This window comes from Battus philenor, unplaced genomic scaffold (genome assembly GCF_028537555.1).
Source record: "Battus philenor isolate CCGP_79_NKW_IND1 unplaced genomic scaffold, ilBatPhil1.0.hap1 SCAF_3, whole genome shotgun sequence".
Classification (NCBI taxonomy): Eukaryota; Metazoa; Arthropoda; class Insecta; order Lepidoptera; family Papilionidae; genus Battus; species Battus philenor.
The window spans coordinates 15,739,174-15,758,957 of record NW_027181693.1 but is presented as its reverse complement, the minus strand read 5'-3'; the positions used below and the strand labels follow the sequence as shown (position 1 = coordinate 15,758,957).

The window sequence follows — 19,784 nt, the reverse complement described above, 5'->3', positions numbered from 1 at the left end:
AATGTAACAGGAGACCTGACCCGAAACGACACCGGATTGTAACATACACCGGGATACGGTGCCTACGTTTACACAGTTCTTGCAGAATCGCTTTCACATGAAATCGGATACGTTCAACGAGTCCAGTGGTATTAAACATTGTGAATATTAAGATACATTAGTTATGGTGTCATTTAGTTATCACAGAGCCTTGGAGGGAAACAGTAGTTCTGCAGATTGACAAGTTGAAATGGCACTTGGAAAACCACATAGCGTGTAGAACAAATAGTCGCATGGGTCTTAAGTTTTAGGAGTGGAGACCAAGGAGCGACAAGCGTAGCGTAAAACACATAAGGTGTTTTGGTTACAATGTTGTTTTGCTGGGAAAGGATTACTGCTATTTGATACGGATCTTTCTTATCCAAGCTGCGAGTCACGGCAGTGTTTTATTATTTTCATTTTTTTTATGGGTAAATATTATACATCTAGGGGCCGCCTCCTAGATGTATAATATTTACCCATAAAAATGCCTGCTTCCTGTCTGCGAACAGCGTGCGAGAACAGAGGTTGGATCAGGATCCCTCCTTGTCTCATCTATGCTGCATATACACAACTCAACTCTACTCGGGTAGAGCGGTTTACTACGTGCGAACGTCATCGTACAACTGGAATCCGTCTGTTCAGCTTCTGTTTTATTTTTAAATTCACGGACCCTTCCGCTCCTTGCACTCAGTTCCGATGAAGCTGTAAAAGCCCACGGGTTAACAGCATCAATTTCAACCGAAACCAAACAAGCAAATACAGTTAAAATTAAACAGGCCTCCCCGCATTCAACGACTCTACTAAGTGGGGTGGGGGGCTTACTCAGGCCTCGTCTACTGGCTCGTGATCACCGCTCGACCGATCACTTTTGGCCCCATCGGTTGTACGAATATGCTCCTGCTTCTGTCACTTCAGTCAACACTTCACTTCAACGTCGGTGAACGAGGTTTTTCTGTCGATCTCCCTTTCTCACCGCTTTCAATAAGTTGAAACTCACGCGGAGAAAAGGCAAATAGTAATTTTAACCGTTCGACTGCTACGCGGTTCAAAAGCTCTGCTCTATTTTGTCTCCAAAACCGACCCCGTAAGTTTCAGTGCGTCCTTTTTGAAATTTTTTTTTATTAATTCTAATATGCATCGCTAGTGTTTTTTTTACAATATTTATTTTTCGCTTTAACTAAACGCAGACAGTTGGGTGAGGGTTGCCGCTGTTTGACACGGATCTTTCTTCTCCCAGCTGCGAGGCACGAGAGGGTTTAACAATTTATTACAATTTTTCTTACACAATTTTCTCTTATGGGTAAATGCAGCTAAAATTTATACATATTAACAATACAATTTGGGATACTCGATTATATATTAGTTGCTACATTCATTTTTACTACATCATCGCAAGGAAATATTGTACGGGAATGATTATTAAAATTAATTAATATTTGTCTAAATGAGAGTTCAATTTGACAGAAGTGAGAATAAATCGCGCAGTTTTCATGCGTTCTACAAAGAATTGTTTAGCAGTGAAACGGTTAAGATACAGAAAGATACACGTTCATGTTTATATATAATGTTAAACTTGGTCACGTTATCGGACATTAGTTTGTAATACGACACATTTGTTTATGATGATAACAGAGAAGGCGTTCCGAGTGATAAACACGTAATTCAAACAAGATCTTAACATTGTTTATTGACTTAATAATTTGTGATGTTATCAAAGTGTTAAACATTTTTTTATTTGTTTATATAATAATTATTTAAATTCATTTGTAAATTCCTAATTATATTGCGCGTCGACGACCTTTTTTTAATAAGCCTTTAATTTTAGCGTGTTTATTTATTAATACTATTATCAACTTATGTTTATTTATAGCTTTTTTGCCTGTCTTACTTTGCTCAAGTGACATTTTATTTGCTAAATATTTCGATGGTTTGAGTATGCAGGCAGTTGAGGTGGTTTAACATAAAACCTCTTTTAAGTTATCAAAGTTCAAGAGGCCTCGACTCTGGCCCATACATATTACAATATCACAGTATTGGCATTTATAATGATTACTTTGGAAGAATTACTTACTATTTTTAGATGAAAATGCAACAAGTTACCAATATAATAAAAATTAAAATAATATTGAGTACATTCTTTAATAGCATACTTCAATTTAGATTTACGAGGATTCCAAACGCGTCCTGATCGGAGATAAGCCCACAATAAACTCTCACGGGTTTTTTGTGGTCACTTTCACAATAACCATAACCCTTATGCTACGAACAGCGCGTTCTAGCACTCTACTATAGACACTTTTTTGCTGCGAACAGCGCCTTTTAGCATTCTACTATAGACACTTTTTCGTTGCGAACAGCGCCTTTTAGCACTCTACTATAGACACTTATTCGCAGCGAACAGCACCTTTTAACACTCTATTATAGACACTCTTTTGCTGCGAACAGCGCCTTTTAGCACTCTACTATAGACACTTTTTCGCTGCGAACAGCGCCTTTTAGCACTCTACTATAGACACTTTTTCGCAGCGAACAGCGCCTTTTAGCACTCTATTATAGACACTCTTTTGCTGCGAACAGCGCCTTTTAGCACTCTACTATAGACACTTTTTCGCTGCGAACAGCGCCTTTTAGCACTCTACTATAGACACTTTTTCGCAGCGAACAACGTCTTCTGGCGCCACATGTTTGTAATAACAATTGTAATAATAATTGCATTATCATGGTCAATTATTTGTTTGTTACCAACGCGATATCTGCATATGCTTCCTGTACGGATAAATAAATATTCATCAATTTTTCCCCTATCAAGGTTAAATGACTGAGAGAATTTTTAGGCGTTCCGCAGCGAATGCGTTCATAATATAGTAGAAAAATTATTTCTCTGGCTATGATTTTATTTGCAAGCGCTATCTTAAATAAACTTTTAAAATTTATTATTCCAATAATTTAAAGACATTACATGACCTTGCAGTTACTTATAAAAGAGTTTCTAATTTTTAAGTAGCGCATAAAGGTAACTAGTGTTTATTTCAAGTGCTTACTTTACCTACAAAGTTTTTGGGTTATTCCATAAACAGCTTTCTTTTATTTTATGAAACAATAGAAGTAACCCGTAGCACATAATGCTGTGAACGTAATAAACGCAGACTAATCATCACCATCATTGTTTCAGATGATAAACACTTATGTAGATCTTCTCCCCCGCCCAGGGCAAAGTTCACCATGATGACCTGTCTTGTGTTGCATCCAAACCAATCAGGCTATGCTAAAATCTCTATATTCTTCTTCTTCTTCTTTCCCCTTTCCCTTTAATTAGGGGCGGGTCTCCTTATCAAATTTCGCCAGGCCAATCTATCCTGAGTTGTCTCTGCATCAAGTTGAAGGGTTTCCAGTTCCTTTCCGATATTAGACCACCACGTAGCTTTTAAACGCCCTCTCCCTCTTGGGAATTCTGGGAGGCTTAAGACAGTTTTTACCACGTGGTCATCTGGTTTTCGTTGAATGTGGCCATACCATCGCAATCTATTTTCCTGTAATTTTCTGGGGATCGGAGCTACCTTAAACGAACCTCTGATATATTCGTTCCGTATTCTGTCCATTCTAGTGACACCACACGCTAAAATTTCTATACCGACTTATATTATTCATAGTAGTAATATAAATAACCCATGACAAATCATGGGATTGTAAACTATCGCGCACTCGTCATCTTCGAGGTTTCAGCCCGCTGCAAAGATACCTACGGGAAGATATACCATAACCGCCATTTCCAGTGTGGTATTATGGTACGCAACGGTCGCTGCTGTTTATCCTCTGGAAACTCATTTGTGGGCAATGTGAATTATACAATATTGTGTCCCGGGATTTAAACCTACAATCGCAAGCCTCATGACTACTGAGTGGGCTTTAGTGTGTAGCAAGTAGACGTGTCCTTCCCCGAGACGGCAGGACGTTTTGTGCGTATCCATATTTCCCTCCGAATCTCCCCCTAAATAAGATCAATTTTGTGATTGTCCTCATGTTCATCCGCCCATGGCAAAGATGGGTAACCTTTGGACCTTGAGCCTTTATCTCTATTCTGGACAAGAAGTCTCTCCAAAACCGCGACTTTATTGAGTTATGATTGTCCGGAGTTCCTTTAGCTTCTGAAGAAAGCGGACAATAATGCGCTGAGTAAAAGATATCCTCAATATCGAAGATATCAATGAGTTTTTTCCCCGTCTGCGTTTCTATACCATAAAGTACCACTAGCAACATCAAATCTAGTAGGTTATAAAAATTCTACAATATACTACTTCTATATATATTCTACTATTTATATGTTACAAATATAACACATTTTAATAATTGTGAAATAAAAAAAATAATTTAAATCATTCTTTATAATTTATAACATATAAAACAACGAACTCATATGATAATATAACAGAGCAATATTCTTTTATATTTTATCTTGGTCAAAATAAACATTTGTATAACATACTTAAAATATTTAGAAAGAACTGGTGATAAATAAAAACTTTTTCGTCTTTTAACCAATGGAATCCCTGTTCGATTTTTAAAAAATCACGCCGATAATAACCCATGTAAGTGGCGAATAATACGCTTGTTGACCGGACAAAATCGTTTCGGGCCCTCGTATCGGTGAGAGAAAAAAAAAACGGAGAAAAAAAGTTCAAATTATCACAGTTAACATAATTGATTGGGCCGTCCGTACGTGCTCCTACAATAATACAGTCGTGAGAAACGCCCGCGCGCCTAAAAACTCCACGACTTCATTAAATATCCCCTGTCAGAGACGTAATGTTTAACTGGTTTTTTTTTCTTCGCTCCCGATGTCGAATTATACCAACAAAAGGTGTGAACAAAAAAGAGGAAGGACACATAGATCCACAGACCGGAGTGCGCAACATTTTAAGGAATGCAATCATTGTCTATTGTGTAAAAAACTAAAATATTGTAAACAGACAGACAGATTTTAGGTGTTAAAATTTTCAAGAGGTGAAATATAGAAAAATAGATTCTATTAATGTATAGTACACCCTATCCAAAAATCAATGACTTAAAAAAAAGAGTTTCCAAATTCGGTTTACTACACATTAAAAATAAACTACCAGCCTATAGCATTCATCTTAAAAAAAATTAACCAATTCCTGAGTGATCATTTTGTTAGATAAAAAATCTTATTTGTATTTATTTATGACAATGTGATTTAAATACATGTATAATTGAATTAAGAAAATTTAAACAAGATTAATTTTGATAATGAAAAATAAAAAATAATCCCGCCAATTTGCATCACAGATAAAAAAGAATAATGTCAACATTAACGAAGCAACAATTATTTATCTGAATGTAAGTTATTTTAGTATTTTATCGTTCGAATTATAAAAAGATCGCGGCGACAGTTATCTGCTACAAATATATGTAGCTGTACAAGTGACCCATGACAATATTCGATAACCTTACAATTAGTAATATTATACATACTTGATCATCTATGGTAGAATATATATTTATTACCTTGGTGGAAGGTCACATCTCACAGATATTTAAAACTTTATAGGTTAGAGCGTCGAGGGTGTTCAGACTACACGTCTTTTTAATCAACAATGTTCGAGAACCCTTTCGTGTACCGTAGATCAGTCATATACTAGCTGTGCCTGCGACTTTGTCCGCATGGAATTTAATATAAAAAATTATATAGTTTATTGAGTTTACTTGTTCGTTTAATTTTTTTCTGAAGTAAAAGGATCCCAAGTAACTCCTTATTACATCATCTGCCTGCCAATATAAGTCCCATCAAAATCGGTTAAGCCATTTAAAAGATTAGCCGTAAGGACAGACTGAGAATTTTTTTAAAAAATGTCATTTTGGTATAAGTACAGAATATATTTCTATATGTATGTAGTAAAAAGCGGTTATTTTAATGTTATAAACATATTACAAATTTTATTTATTTGTCTAGATTAATACGGTATATTAAATATTTACTCAGATTACAAAGAGTTATGAGAGATTGTCTGTGTCTATTGATATTTTGTTTAACATGTTAGCCACTACCTACAAAAAATGTTTAAAACAATGTACTTAATTTTGCTTGAGTAAATAATAATAAAAACGCATTAATATATTTTTTCAATTGTTTTTAAATGAGATTTATAGCTTCGAATGGTAAGTGATTTTTAAAGTATATTACGCACAATTCGCTACCAAATATTTTGTGAAATACTAAAAAAAACTGTTATCCGAATTGGCCGAATGCAATTGTAGAGAAAAGTAATTAATATTGTATTTTTTAACATTGACCCTAATTTTTAATTGTAAAATTGATATATGCAAAGATTTGGATACAACTGAAAATAAAAAATAAAGAAACAAACTTAGATGCGAAATGAAATAAAAATGTCTCGAATTGAATCTAGAATCCAATCTTCGCATTCGTATTCATTTTCCCGGGGTTAGGACAATGTTAGGTGATTTAGGCAAACGCCATGTTGGAATTAAAAACCTCGGCTCAAGTTGTTGCTACGATAGAAGTAAAATGCAATCTTAATTATTGAGTTGTATTTAAAAGATGGAACAAATAAAAACATCTGTCCAACGTAATTAAATATTTGACGTTTACTAACCACAGATGGAAAAAAATTTATAATCTGTAACCAAATAAAAATCATGTACCTTAGAGTATTATAATAAAAAATATAGATGTTATTTCTAAAGATATAATTTATTTTTGTGAAATTATTTATTATTAAACTAATTAATAAACGTTTCACTCTAAATTACGTAATTAACTTTTTTTATTGGCCTGAAAATGAAATGTAGCTTTTGAAAGTACAAAGTTTATCCAAGTTGGACGTCACTTGCGTCTATGTTTTATCTGTTCTATTGTCAAAACCAATTTAACGTAAACATTGACAGTGGAGTTTAGGAGTTGGTAATGAAAAATTTCCATAATTCGTGTCTAGCCTCGATTCCGTGAAAATCTTTTGGAAATCCCAGACCTGATCTATTAATTACCGTTACCTAGACTCGTAATGTACATTTGGGTTTTTCGTAAGAATATATTCTATACAATTTTATCATGTCTACTATAACAGTGTTGTCACGAGTTTTGGATTAAAAAAAAACCTGGATAACTCATTCGATGTATTTGACAGAACTAGAGTACAAACGAATATTTATTCTTAACCGTTTTGTAGGCAAAGCTTTGACGGAGATCTCCGTGAAATAATTTGTCAAAAAAAGATTAATCAATAAACCATATCATTGTGTTAAAGATTGGATGGAAGATAAACAAGTCTGGAATTGCGGACAAAAAAGAGATTTGTAAATATAAAAAATATGGTGTTTGATAAACTGTCGAGTTATATGCCAACTATGACATATAAAACAACGAATCGTACATATTTTGTACGTTTATATAATGTTTGTTTTATATGCATTGTGTAAATAGGTGTAAAAACTTTTTACTGACCTATATACTTTCACCCATTTAAAGTTTTTAAACCTTTTACCAATCACCACCTATACATTAATCACTAAAAATAGTCGATATTTTCGGGTCATTTTATCATAAAAAAGATCAAAGTTTCCAGTTACGCAGTGAATTAAAGTTCAAACTGTCATATTATTCGTAACCCTCAAATAATTTAGGTATATAAAAACTGTGATATGGTGTTCCAAATATGTCTTTTGACGGTGACGACAGACGCATCCTGCGATAAGCAACACTGCAAAATGGGAATGACCCCACGACTTTGAAATTGTAATGCAAATTGTGAAAATACTTAAAATCTCACCATTTTATGTTATAAAACTGCTAAATATTATATGTACGAGATCTTTTTTCATATATAAGACGTCATACTATATTTATTATATACAGGGTACACACAACAGGATATAGTTAAAGTACAATCTCAATTTTTTTTTAAATATAAATCTGAATAATCTGCAGTGTACTCTATCTGGAGTTTAGGGTGGGGGCCCTAAACTCCCACTAGCTTCGGCGACTCAGAGGCGGACGATGGTTCGACGTGGTCTCGAACCATCGTGATGGCACCACGAGGGTTTCGGGGGTAGCGTATACACGCATACCCCGGGACGGGCTATCGAAAAAATAGCACGGCGCGAGGGAAGACCGCGTGGCGATCCCTGACCGGAAGATATCCCCGAGACGGCGGGTGGTTAGTGGGTAGGAATCCCACATACCCCTGTCCTCCCCCCAGAGGCGGAGCATCTTGAACACTGGAAGATTTCCCCCACCGAAACAAAAAAAAAGATACACAACACGAGAGAGTAAAAACAAAATATATTATTTTATACATTAAACTATTTTATAAAGTTAAACGGAATAGACTAGTGGATTGACAAGTTGAATGCGGCCTCATAACACGCAATACAGATGTCTGCCGGGCCAGAAGGTTCTGGAGCAGAAACCTGGGAGCAGAAATCGCAGCGTAAGTTGAACACCTACTAGGTCGTCGGATAAAGCTAAAGGAGGCAGGTAGTTTCTAACCATTTCTGTTGAAAATCTCTGGAGCAGGGCTATGTTCATAGCATGTTACGGTGTAAATGATTATAGTGAAGAATGTTCTTAAAACATTGGGCGGATGAAAGATTGATTTTCGGCCCAAACTGTTACACTGGACTATTGGAAATTAATAGATTTCATGCGAGAGATGAAGTTAACTTCTCAATATTGAATCTATATCTCAATAGTAAAAATACATCATATACAATTTTTAGAATACTTTGGGCAGCGCACCGATATACCTTTCTATGTAGATATGCAGCGAAAACCTACACGAGAATCTTTCTGCAGCGAGGGCAACAAAAATCATTTATATTTTTTTATGGAAAATTTGTAATGTTCACGGTTAATTTTACGAAATACATTATAACATAATTTATAGGCTGGAGACAAAAGTTCCATAGAATTTTATTAAAAACTCGAGTAACACCTTTTTTAAGTTTTTTTTTAAATTTAAATGCAGTATAGGTGCCAATTTGTTTGATATCTTTTTACGAATAGGAATGATTAAGGCAATTATTAAATACAGCGATATAACAAATAATATTTTTAATTATGTTAACGTAATATTTCTTTTCTCGTTCGTTTCTTTACTACTGAACATCAAGAAGACAGACACGTCTTGAAACCCCATTGAGAGAATCGATGGCAAACTGTTTCCATGTTGTGTGATATGGACACCAGTTATTGACGAGTTTTGAATGGATAAGCGGGTAGGTTTACGTTGCTTTTTACCGTCTACTTTTATTACAACTAATAGTTTATCGTATTTATCTGACGCTCTGTTAAAATAGTTGACTAACCACTCATATCTTTGCAATACTGGCCTGCGATCCTATTGGAAGTATTATTAGTAAGTAAAAACTATTGTATTTAACTAGATATAATAATCTAATAAATGATAATATGTTTAATAATTTAATTTTATAAACAAATAAATTACTAATCACAAAATGAAGTTGGAATGTAAACAATGTCTATCACAAATATAATTAATGATCGTATAGCAAAAGAGTGAGACGTAAGGAAATCGAACTGAAGAGGTTTTATATGTGTTTTTTTTCTGATTTTATTATTTTATTCTGATTAATGGACATGAACTAATGATTACGTACTATATTTTACTATTATAAACATCAATACCTCGCTTTGCATCATTTCGTTTTGCATTTTTTTCGAATTCGCGTCGCGGCTTAATTAGTACTGATTTTCAATGTGCGTCGTTAGATGTTCGAGGTTGCGTTGTTTTGGGTTCGAGTCTTATTTTTTTTTTAAATTTTCTAAAAGTTGGCAAAACTTTTGTTTTGTAATTGCGCCATGCATTAATATTTGACATTAAAATCTCTTGACTTTATTTGGGGTCTCGACCCATAGTTTAAGAAGCCCTAATTTAAACCATTTTCATGAGGTCTATCCTAAGCGACAATGTCTCAGAAAATTTAAAATGTACTACTGTTGGTAGTGTATTGAATTTGTACGTATGTTCTCAGTCTAAACGCACGATACGAGATTTAGTGTAAACAAAAGTCGTGGCATACAGCGACATGTCAAGTGAACTATTTGAATATGCGATGCCTTGAGTTCGTACATTGATATTATGCTTATGTTCTTAAATAATTTCAACGCACTCTTATACATAGAACACAGAATGTATAGTTGCATAATCTGTTTTATTTATTTATTTATGTATTGTATTATCACAGACTTCATCTCGACGTCTACTGCAAGGCACAAGCCTGTCTGGCATATGTCTATGAGGGGATATACATTACGCGGCGATAAATATTGCGCATCGACCTTTGGAAAGAGACAATCGCCTAATTTCGTTTTCGTATAGCATTATCTCTGTCTCACACTACCTACGTTGTCAGTCGTGCCAAGCTGAAATTAGTCGATAGTCTCTTTCCAAAGATCGATGTGCAATATTTATCGTCAGGTACTGTACTATTACCGCCACGCTTGGTAGACCGGTTAGTGATCATTCGTTATTTCAGCTCATAGGCGCCCACCACAAGGCATAGGCTTCCCCCAAAGTCCCCCAATATCTGTGAAAGGATATACCATAATCGTCACGACAGACCGGTTAGTGATCGTACAGTGGTATGGTATCCAGAGGACGCTGCTGCCCATCCTCTGGAAACTTCTTAGTCAATGGCAATCCTATACAATTAATGATCAAAGTGTGTATTATAAGACATTGTATCCCGGGAATCGAAACTGCGATCTATTGCAAGTTAAATATTACTAACTTAGTATGTTATATATTGTACGTAAATAACTATAGTTATCCTTCCGTTTAAAACAAAGTTAATTGACTATGATACGATAGATAATCACACCTGGTTGTTGAAAATGAATTATTGAAGGTATATCGAATAAAAAGTAATTTGATTTAATCTATCAACTATCTTGTCGACCTACCTACGCCGATTCTACCTGGTACTGGTCGCTATTCTACGTTTCAGCTTCAACGTCTGTCTGATGTGCTTTTTTTTACTTCAGATGAGCAATTCTTCTAGATATAGCAGATACCTTAGTTCTTCTGTTCTGTTCTTCTCTTAGCAAAACTCCTAGCACTTTCTATTGCTCTCTAGGTAATAATGAGCTTTCTTATGAGGACCATTGTAAAGGATCGTATCTCAAACACATAAGTCATGATCGACAATACATAGTGATCGGATATTTTTGACAAGTTGTTTTATCATATGCGGGCGCCGCAAGAAGTGTAATCGTGAATATCTTAAAGAGGTTGCAGTGGCTGTCTATCAAGTTAACTAGACTTGATGATGATAATGTTTTAATTTGATTGAATTATTACTTGATTTGTCTCAAGATGTTGTCATACTGCCAGTCGAAAATATAAAGTTTATTTGAAATTGTATTACGTTAAAATTTTGTTGTATCAAAATCATACTAGAAATAGTACATGTTTATTCTTTACCTACAGTAGTTTTTGATTTTTAAGTTTACTGCTGCCGTCATCAGGATATTTATTTTATTTATTAAATTACTAATATTAATAACCTAAACATCCAATAACGATCACAAACAGAGATCAATATTTTATATCAAGAGAAGAATATCACAATCCTGTTTAATAGAAACTTGATTAAATTTGAACTTCTGCATAATATAATAACTCACATAAAATTCTTTACTCTCCTTTTGTCGTCAGAATAATTGTATATCTATAACAAATTTTGTATATAGCATATATGTATATATAATACACCTGACCACTAATTATCTCACTACCTTAGCCCTTAGTAGCCTGATTTACGAAGGTGATTTTTTTTAATATTACTGTGTTTGCTTGAGGGTCTAGATGAAGGGAAAAAAAGATTTTTTTTTAATTTCGTTGGAAAGAATATTATACAACAGTAAAATATGTACAACCAACCTATAAAAAAAAACTAGTAGTAATGTGAACATTCAGTTTAAAAGATTGGTATCAAAATTGAAACTCTAGGTTATTAAGGGTTAGGTTGACTGGTAGATAATGCCTAAAAGCATTAAGTCTGTCTTTACAAAGATTGTAAAAATGGTGAATAAATAAACAAAATGGTATACGAGGGTTCCAAATGAGCTCTAGTCTTAAAAGCGCTCATAATAAACTAAGACTGAGTTTGTCGTGATCATTTTCACAAAAGCATAATCCATTACCTAAGTTAATATATAATATTATGTCGGTACTATAAACACAGACATATAACAGATAAAATGATGATGATACCATTAATTATGTTATATTCAAATTTACCCGCATATTGGTTTTCTATACATATGTTACAGATATAGATTAATAAATGTCAATCCCTTATACATAACGATATTAAAACTATCAAACTTAATGGCATTAGTATAAATTAACACAGTTAAATTTAAAAAGTCAAATTCAATTTTTTATATGAAAATTATGCATTTACACGCAATTTTGAATAATCTTAAAAAGGTTAATCTGTAAGCTACTAGCGGCTCGGAATGCTGAGAAAAGTTGTTAAAAACTCAACACACAACATTTGAAATGAAATTTAAAAATGATATAATCGATTTAGGATAACATCGTAACTACGCCATCGAAAATAATAATTAAAAAATTTAAGACTGTCATTAGTTCAAAAAAAAAACTTTTTTTTTTAAATCAATGACATGTCGCGGCAAAGGTGCTGTACCCCTGCGTCCACTCAGACTAACCGACGGGTACCCGTTCGGGAACAGGTAACAGAGTAAAAAGAAATAAGCCACAGTCCGGCCGCTGCCGTCCGCGCCCGTCTCTACACGACTTACTTTTTGTGATGCCACTCGAACTTTTCTATTTAAAGACTTACTCGGTCGGGGGACAAGGTGAAACAATAATTAATAGCACATTTAAAATGTGTTTGCTTCAATCATAACAATTTCATCACTAGAATAATTTATTGGTGTAATCATTTGCGTAAAAAAGACCTATAGACACACAAACATGCATAGGCCTGTGCCAAAGAACGCCATAATCGAAGATCGGAACCCCGATCTTAGCTATGTTTAAATATGTAATATACAGATAATATTTTGCGCGCAAAATAGCGCACAAGATTAAAGTTATAGTTATACAGGATGATTGGTAATAGATGTAAAAGCTTCAAAGGATTCAATTCCGTCTGTGGAGCTTGTACGATCTAATAGTATGACGGCCTTACTCAATTTATTATACAGCGTGTTTGATTAGAGGTGTAAAGGCTTCAAAACAGCGAATTTACATGACGTTTGCTGTAAATTAATGTTTGTATATACAAGCTATATTAAAGACAGTGGTTACTGAAATAATAAATAATGTTATAATAATTGTTTACTATCTTTGAAGGTTTTGTACTACTGGAAGTTTTTAGACTGTCGTATTCCAATAGAAAAAAATAATTGATATAACATATTTTTGTGTGATAACTTTATATAAATTGGTTGGAATTAGATGTAGGAACATTAAAGTTATTTTTTTTTACAAATTAGCTTTACATTCACCCCTTATAACCTTTTACACATATAATTACATTGTATTTTTTATCTTAATATTATGTTTAGTAATTAGAAAGGAGACATAAAAAAAAACTCTTGATTGCGATAAATAAAAATGAAATTAATTAAACGGTTTAACACAAAAGAATTATTTTTAGACACTAGCTTTGTAAATTTTTTTGCAACGGACATAAGGGTTTTGTTGTAAACCGGTTGAAGATGCAATTAACGGAACAGACAGTCAATTAATATTGAGCTTTTGGATATATCCGTATCCCGTAGTTCACCGCGCCCGTAATAACGATATGTTTACATCAGCCACATACAATTGTTTATCTGCTTTTTTATTTATTTTACTACGCACATCGGATACGAAACTAAACGAATCTCTGTTATCTATACATTTAAAACTTTAATGCGTCATTTAAATCTTTATTACTATAGTTGCATTTAAATTGACATAGATTATAATATTTTAATTATAATTATCACCTAAACATTATGAGAGAATGTGTTAAATATTAAAGACAGGTTTCGAAACGATAACCGAATGAAGTGCATATAGTTAAACAATTAGACACAAGTGGGATCAACGATCTCTCCTTATCCTCGTCAAATTTCGCGAAGTCGAAAATATTTAAAACAAAAACCAATATCTCTACCTGCGGTGTGCCCTTCAGTAACAATTCAACTATGAATCCACTGACCACACTAACATAATTTAAAATCTTATCACACACGAAACGCGATCGGAAAGTGATTTTTTTTATTTCGAAATAACTCAACGACACATGCACCGCGCTTCGCGTCAGAGTGTGGACTGCCAATATTTTATGACTTCAACGCACGGGATAACTTTGTTGTGCTTTACCCGATTTGAAGTTTACACGATGTTAGGCGGATTTAAATACTGCGGTCGACAATAGAATGTTTGTCAAAGTTGTTGTTTTGAAATTTCAAAGTTTTTTTGTGCCATGTTGAGTAAATACTGTAAATTTATATTAATTAGTTTTTATGCAAATAAAAAAGTTCAATTGCATTATTGATATCTCCCTTTAATGCTTAAAATGTTTAATAATCGCTTAGTATTTTGTCTTTCGAATAAACATTGCTATCCATCTAGCCAACTTGGCAACAAAGTCAAAACATTCATATAATATTATATATACATTCATATTATGTATACATTTAAATATATATTTATACAAAGTATAAATTAATCCCCCGTTTTTAAATATTCCCCCCGTTCTTAAATATTTAAGAAAAAGACCAATATTTAGCCACTTCCGATTGCACGACTTGCACGGTTGCACGACTACCACTGCATGTGCGGAAGTGGCTAAATATTGGTCCTTTTCTTACTTAGGATGAACTTCCGCAAAATGACGCCTGATTCTATTAAATATCTTAAATATTACTTAGTACGAACTATGAATATTTCGCGAATATTTTTTTTAAATTTGACAATTAGAACATTTTTTTTTTCGAAAATGCTCGAGATTAGAGATTTCTTTTTGAAGCTCAAAGCGAAATCCATCGTACTCACCACACACGTTGATCCAACAGGATGGTGCGACTTCACACACGGCCAAAGCTTTTATAGAATTTTCTTCGGGAAGCTTTTTCCAAAACATTTATTAGTCGCTTCGGGGATATTCCATGGTCACCGAGGTCGCCCGACTTTACTCTAAGGATTTTTTGACGGGATAACCTCAAAAAAAAGTTTAAAATAATAATTCTCGAACTCATTTGAATTTAAAAGAAAATATTCGTCAAGAAATCAGCTCAATTGCAAATTGCACCAAATTTATAACAGCGTGTGGCACAAAGACATGGCTCCGTTTTGAACAGTGTGTGCAACTCGCCAGAAGACATTTGAACAACGTACTCTTTAAAAAGTAAAATCCGCATTTATATTCTATCGTTAAAATTAAAACTATGTGTCCAATATTACAATTTTCATTTAAGTTTGAAAACATAAACCAACCATCAGACTCCATATATACTCGTATAATACATTTCTTAATATTTAAAGAAAATTATTATTTCTTTTGTATTGTGTCAATAAAAGTGTATTAAATAAATCGAAATAATTTGATTAGTCTACCAATCACTAGGTGATATTCAAGTTCAGGCAATAATGTCATATATCTTATACGTGTTTGTAAAATAATTGCGTAATTGTTGTAAATTACTTACTTATTTTGTAAACACCTGTTAAAAAGTCATTAATAGGGGGTAGACAAACAAGAAACCACACGAGACGATTTCTCACAAACAACATGAAAAGGAAACAATGAGAACAAATAGTAGGTAGTCGTACAATATAGTAATAATTTAAAGTCCCCTTGTACCTTATTGGGGCCTATCTACGCCGCATCTATGGGACACTTCAGATGTGAAATTCTCCGAGCTACGACGATGACCTTAGTTTTTCTACGAATCTCATTTCTTAATTCGATCTCGCAGCAAAACTCCGAACACAGCTGTGTCCATTGTTCTCTGGGTGACGTTCAGCCGTCTTGGAAGTACCGCCGTTAGTGACCAGGTCTAAGATCCGTATATCATCATCGACAACACACATTTGTTAAATACCTTCGTCTTCAAAAATTCCGGTATTTTATACGAGATGTTTTGAAGCTTCCCGAACGCTGCACATTGGAGTTGGATTCCATGAGTGATCTTTTTCTCTTTTTTTCTTCGTGCCAAGTTAGACAGTTTGTTCAGGTGATATATAGGTGACTACAACTTCGAGCGTAGCACCTTCGACAACTACTTGAGTAAGCACGACATGGACATTACATATTAACTTTGTCTTTAAAATAAATTTATATTTAAAGGCCTATTTGTTAGGAAGCTCTATTGAAATCACAGAGCATTGTATCCACCCCCTGCATGGTCACAGCCATATTGCAGTATCATTATTATATATTAATAATTGTATATTATTGCTAATTATATGTTGATTATAATATACTACACAAAGTTCTTGTTAACTTATTATTTTAACAATGTATTTATTCCATCAATTCGATGTATATATATATATATATATATATACATATATATATATGTATATTATATAGTTTATTTTATATAATGTTATTATTATAATTTATTTGGAAATAGCAACTAATTATAAATTACTAGTCCGAGAAGTCTTGTTTCCTTAACTAAAAAGATTTTAATTATAAATTTTAGTCTTCAAGTCCATAGTGTTGAGGCCTTTCATTGGTTTGATTTCTGCATTTATTATATTTAAAATGAATTTCAGTAATTGTTAAGTTTTATTAGTACAGAAGAAGCTCCGCTGTAGTATTCACAAAGGTTTTCTTCTTGTTAAGAAAAAGACCAATATTTAGCCACTTCCGCACATGCAGTGGTAGTCGTGCAATAAAGTGCACCGCCCGCCAGCCCGCTGATAAATGCGTTTGTGGCAAGCAATGCGAATTACACAACTGCCACCGAGTGCACTCTGTGTTTGGCATTAATCGGTGTAACATAACTCCTGAAGATGCCCCGTGAAGGGGTGAAACACGTGTTGAGTGATTTGTTGCTCGACTACCACTGCATGTGCGGAAGTGGCTAAACATTGGTCTTTTTCTTACTTAGGATGAACTTCCGCAAGGTAACGCCTGATACCATTAAATATTTCTTCTTGTTGTCAGCCGATGGACGCCCACTGCAAGGGATAGCCCTCCCTCAAAGATCAGCACGATGACCGCTCATGCTGCCCACATCTAGCGACATCTCGTGACTTTGACTTTGTTTTTGGTGCACCTAATGTACGAGTAAAGTCCCCTCTTACTGCACTCTCAGAAGAGCGACTCTTTGTACTACTTCGGTGACCTTGATCCCTCCGCGGATCTTATTTGATTCTTAACAAAGGTATTACTAGAATAAAAAAAATATATTTTACGAAGATATTAAAAGCCTTTGTCTAAAGATCCTTTGAATATAGTCATAATAGACCTTTTGCAGATTCTTTATCTTAAACAGGTTGACTGCGGAAGATGCTGAGCTCAAATGTCTTTATATGTAGACTAAAAAGACCTAAGTTCCTGAAGGAGTCGTCGAGCCTAATCACTCAAAAGGTCTATGTTAAGCAGCTTTAAGCATTAAAACGTAAAGTTGGAGAAATCAAAATTTAACTAAGACATAACAAAAAACATATAGTTTATTATAATTGAAACACTACTATTTATGGTGATATTAAAAAATTTGGGGAACCGGAAAGTAATGTCGCTTTCTTAAGTTAAATTAACACGACTACATTTTTAACAAGTTTTTATTTCTAATCAATGTATTCACATTCGTTATCAACAACCTTTGGCCATCTAGTATAAAATTTTCAATGCCGCAGCGCTAGAAACCAGTCGGTTTTTCTGTAAACTTCGACAGAAATGGCATTACAACAACCTTATGCCGTCTAGTATACAAATTTTCAATGCCGGAGCGGTAGAAATCAATCGGTTTTTCTGTAATATATGTCGACAGAAACGACATTATTTTCCGGTCCCCCTGGTACTTAAATACCTCAGTAAACTCGATCCAAATTTAATATACACATATAAATATATATATATATATATATATATATATATATATATATATATATATATATAAGTATATATACGTATGTGTATATGTTGGGAGCGAAACAAAACGTATTCGATATAGTCCAGCTAATTGCCAAGTACGAGTGGTAATAAGCAGACGACACTGCGGAGAACAGAAGGTCATGGAGGCCTTTCTGGAGTGAATCTTGGAACAGCAAGCGCAGCGTAGGATGCCGCATTCATGAGGTGAACAGAGGACATTTTTACGGTGATCAGAAAATGCAAAAAGCATCCAGACTCCGAATGGTTCTTAAGGAATCTACGGAGGTCTTTATACACCAGTGGATGTCGTATAGCTTAATTTATAATGAAGACGATGTCGATATGGCCGCGTTGTAAAATCGCTTCATTGTTAAAATATAATTCTAGTGGGGTAAACACATATTTTGTAACCACCTTATTGTGGGTAGTCCAATGTTACGCAGAGAAGCGGTAGTGGGGGAGGACCGTTCGAAGACTCCATCTGAATGTCACTAGTCATATATGGGTCATAACGAAATGGAAAACCACCAAATTGTTGAGGGTAGATGAATACTTGCCAGCCTTGTTAGTGGCTACAAATCTAGACTCACCGGCATCACTATGTCTAGGTTATCGCTTGAACCACCCATGCGTTTGGATCTTCCAAGACGTGAGTTATTAGTTTAGTGTATTATATGTATTGTAGTGATGCCGATATAATGCCTTGAAAATACTACCGAAGTCATTTACTTTTATTTATGTATATAGTAATAGCGAATTCCCAAATCAAGTTTTAACATGAGCGCATAATGTTAGAAAAATTGCAATGAAATATCTTTGTACCCTCGCATTGTGACACACGAGGCAGCCTTTTGTACAAATAGTGGGTAGATAGATAAATATTAATTAGTCTTCTTCTCGATTGAGGATTCGTGTCGATCCTTTCACAAGTGTTTACAACCTGCTTTTTTTAATGCTTCCGATATTGTGAGTCCCATCACCTCATGTATAGTCTGCGCATCCGTTTGGTGATCTCCTTCTTCGTCTCTTTCCCTCTACTTTTCTTACCATAAACAGGTTATTGTGACTCTCTGGTTGGATCTAAGTTAAGTGGCAGAAGTAGCCAAGGATCAGCATTTAGCAGATGGTAAAGAACCTGGTCTTTATAAATATCGATCGAGTATAGATCTCTTGGTTATGCTACCACATTTCAAAAGCTTGATTTCCTGTCTACCATGTTCCGACCAGTCTGATTTTTGTGGTATATAAATGATAGAAACGAATAAATTTCTTAAAATTTATTTTCTATGCAACATAAAAAAATATCTATCGTAGATACACAATAAATTACCGTCACTTAATCAGAACTAAAACTTTAATTGTTAATTCGTGAACCCCACGCGCGGGGGGAACTTACAATTTGTTATGTACCAACTTGTTTTAAATGCAAAACTATCGTCTCAACAGAACAACTCCGTATTAAGAAGCTTACAGGATTTCTTATGGTACAGACGCTTCTCTACGCCATCTATAGTCTATGGTTGAATTGGCGCGAAATCAAACGTCATTTATTAATAATCGATTTATATTTTATCGATTTTTTTTTCAATAAATGATACAAATAGATGGAAATGCGACAGAAAAGCGTCTGT

The 19,784-nt window shown here is 34.2% G+C and overlaps 1 protein-coding gene across 2 annotated transcripts in view; it reads right to left on the bottom strand.

The window, feature by feature from the left end:
- LOC137927127 (protein shifted-like) overlaps window positions 1-14,363 on the bottom strand; it is a 33,678-nt gene extending 19,315 nt beyond the window's left edge. For both annotated transcript variants that reach the window (XM_068770937.1, XM_068770938.1), the window contains exon 1: window positions 14,215-14,363. The gene's annotated coding sequence lies outside the window, so the exon portion shown is untranslated. The remainder of the gene's footprint in view (window positions 1-14,214) is intronic.
- Window positions 14,364-19,784: the final 5,421 nt, after the last annotated feature.